Source organism: Leopardus geoffroyi, chromosome A3 (assembly GCF_018350155.1).
Source record: "Leopardus geoffroyi isolate Oge1 chromosome A3, O.geoffroyi_Oge1_pat1.0, whole genome shotgun sequence".
Lineage (NCBI taxonomy): Eukaryota > Metazoa > Chordata > Mammalia > Carnivora > Felidae > Leopardus > Leopardus geoffroyi.
In genome coordinates this window covers 27,323,871-27,327,039 of record NC_059336.1, presented here as the reverse complement: position 1 = coordinate 27,327,039, position 3,169 = coordinate 27,323,871, and the positions used below count along the sequence as shown (strand labels likewise).

At 41.2% G+C, this 3,169-nt stretch overlaps 1 pseudogene; it reads left to right on the top strand.

Annotated features, from left to right (window-relative positions):
* The first annotated feature begins 838 nt into the window (after positions 1-838).
* Positions 839-2,648, top strand: LOC123579820 (annotated as a pseudogene).
* The last annotated feature ends 521 nt before the right edge of the window (positions 2,649-3,169 follow it).

Here is a 3,169-nt window from a genome sequence, read left to right as displayed (position 1 = left end):
TTCTTTGGCTTTGTTCCTAGTTACTTGATGTTTTTCTATTCCATTGTAAATGTGTCTTTTCTTTTACCTGTATTCTCTTTTTTTGGCAGAATTTTATGTGTGGGCGCATTGATTTAAATAACTTTTCTCAGAAAGGGAGAAAATACCTTGAGTAGCCCTAATGACTTTTTCCCCAGCTTTATTGAGATACAATTGATGTACAACATTGTGTAAGTCTGAGGTGTAGAAGACGATGATTTGATACTCTTATATATTGCCGAATGATTACCACTGTAGCATTAGCTAATGCCTCCATCCTGTCACATAGTTACCCTTTTTCTGTGGGGTAACATTTAAGATCTACTCCCCTGGTAACTTTCACCTCACGTATACGATACTGTATTGTTAACTTTAGTCACCATGTTGTACATTAGATGTCCAGAACTTATTCATCTCATGACTGGGAGTTTATACCTTTGGACCACCGTCTCTCCATTTCCCCTCACCTGCCCTCAGAACCCTGGTAACTACCATTCTACCCTTGGTTTCTACTGTATACTCTTCCTTCACTTGCCAATTGTGGTTGATCTTGTAGCAAGAAAAGTTATTAAGCTTTCCTGTTAATTCTACTAATTTACTTGTAGATACTTCCTCATTTTCTGCAAAGGCATGGAGATAAGAATGAGTGCCTACCTCCCAGGACTGTTGTGAGGATAATAAGGATAACGATGATGATTGCTAGCAATAAATGAACACCTACTGTTTTTCAAGAGTTCTCCTCCTTCCAAAAGAACCACTTTCAAAAGTGGAATGAAACACAGGCTGTAGTGTCATATTGTCCTCAGCTTTTTGGATGTAAATGTAGTCAGAAAACCTAGAAGCTCAGGAGGATGAATTGCTGGCCCTGGTGAGTATTTATGACGGAGATGCATTTGCAAAAAAACAAAACAAAACAAAAAAAAACACAAAAAAAACAAGAATCCCTCCAAGGTGGAGACACCAGGATCTATTTAGACTTTTCACAAAATCTGAAGGCATTTTTGAGCGCTATTTGCTTCTGCAAACACTTAGACAACCTGCTGTAAGAACACCATGACAGCGTGGTCCTGTTTGCCTGGACGGAATTTCTTTCTTTCTTCTTTTCTTTTTTTTTTTTAATGTTTGTTTATTTTTGAGAGAGAGACAGAGACAGAGACAGAGGGCGAGCGGGGGGAGGGCAGAGAGAGGGAGACACAGAATCCGAGGCAGGCTCCAGGCTCCGAACTGTCCACACAGAGGACGCGGGGCTCAAACTCACGAATCATGAGATCATGACCCGAGCGGAAATCCGAGGCTTCACCCACTGAGCCCCCCAGGCACCCTGCCCAGATGCAGTTTCTTAAGGAAGAGACCCTAGCTGAATATTGTCTCTCCTTTTGACCTCAAGATGGGTTCTCAGAAAAAAGTGCAGAGGATGGCTCAAGCCTCTTTGGAGGACCTGCCAGACCTGATATAAACAAGAGGAAGTTGTGGGTGAGAGCCCCACACAGGATGTGGAATCACGGTTGAGTCTGAGCCAGGAAATCTTGGACTTGGATCAAGCTCAGCAGATAAAATGCTTTAATGGTAACTTGTTCCTGTGCAATATCTGTTTGTGTGAGAAGGTGGGTAGTGAATGAGTGAATGCATGTACTTTTGGAAGTGCAGGCATGCGTACTTCAAAGGCTGTCCGAAAGACTACTTTGAAATCGAGATCAGAGATGGCCAAGTTCAATGCCTCAACTGCCCAGGACCCAGGTGCCCTTTGGTGGCCACTCTGGGTCAGGTCAAAGAACTAGTAGAAGCCGAGTTATTTTCCCGTTATGATCGCCCTCCCTTCCAGCCACCGCGGACTCGATGGCAGATGTGATGTCATGTTGCCAGCTACCTGAAATGTGGGAGCCTGGCTGCACAATGGACATCTTCCCTGGCTGCAACTTTGCTTTCTGTATCTTGTTCAGGCTGACGCTACCATATGGGATCTCTCAACATAAGGTGACTGCAGAAAAATTAAGTTTTATGAAATGAGTACTTGCAAGCAGGCGAGGCCAATAAAAGACTTTTGGAACAGAGGTGTGGTAAGAAGGCACTGGAAGAGATGGAAAGTAAGAAGTGACGAGAAAAGAATTTAAAAACCTGCCCGTGTTGTGAGACTCCCATGGAGAAATTAGATGGATATAACAAGATGGCGTGGATGCAATGTTTCTGTTGGGTTGAGTTCTTTCTCTAGAGCAGGCCCTTTTGAACACTTCACTGATCCTGATTCCCCATGTCTTAACTGGTTGTAACAGTTAACACAGGCTGTGGATGTTAATGGAGATATTTGGGAAGATGAGATTGAAGACTAGTTACCTCCTACTGCACAAGATGTGAAAGTGGAATAGTTTAGCTTAGTTTTATTAAATACGCAAAGTAACTTCGTAGAAGTTTTAGGGGACCATTCATTCACTCTTCCTATGTAAAAGATATGGAAGAACAAGGTTTATATTTTCATATGGTATTACTTATTTAGGCACGTTCATACATTTTTCAATGAGCATAATTGGGAAAATTATAAGCCGTAAGTCTCAGCAAATGAAAACTGGATATCAAACATAAATAGTACAATGTGTCCCAAACTTTGAATAGTTAAAAATTAAATTTTTATTGGGTGAAGGGACTGGGAGATACAGGCTTCCAGTGAAATAATAAGTCACGGCAATAAAAGGTACAGCATAAAGAATACAGTCAATGTAATAGTGTTGTATGGGGACAGATGCACTTGTGCTGAGCACGGCATAACGTCTAAACTTGTCGAATCACTATGTTGTGCACCTGAAACTAACGTAACACTGTGTGTCAACTACATTCAAATAAAAATAAATAAATAAAAATTAAATATTTGTTTTCTTCCCCAAGCGTTAGGTAATGAGATGGGGTCCTGAGTTAGACATATAGACCTGCTTGCCTCTGAGAAGCATCCCTCTAATATATTTTATGTGAGCCCCTTTGGTACTATTTAAAATGGAGGTGGGTAAGAAGCCTTATTCAAATTGTGCTGAGAACCTCATCTCATTTATTCCATGTTACGTCCCTTCCAACCTAGATTTCTGCTAAATTAGTTCTCTTTGGAGGGAGCCCTTTATTCTATAACTGACTGGATAGCCTAGCTTCATTTTGATCTACTGCTTTT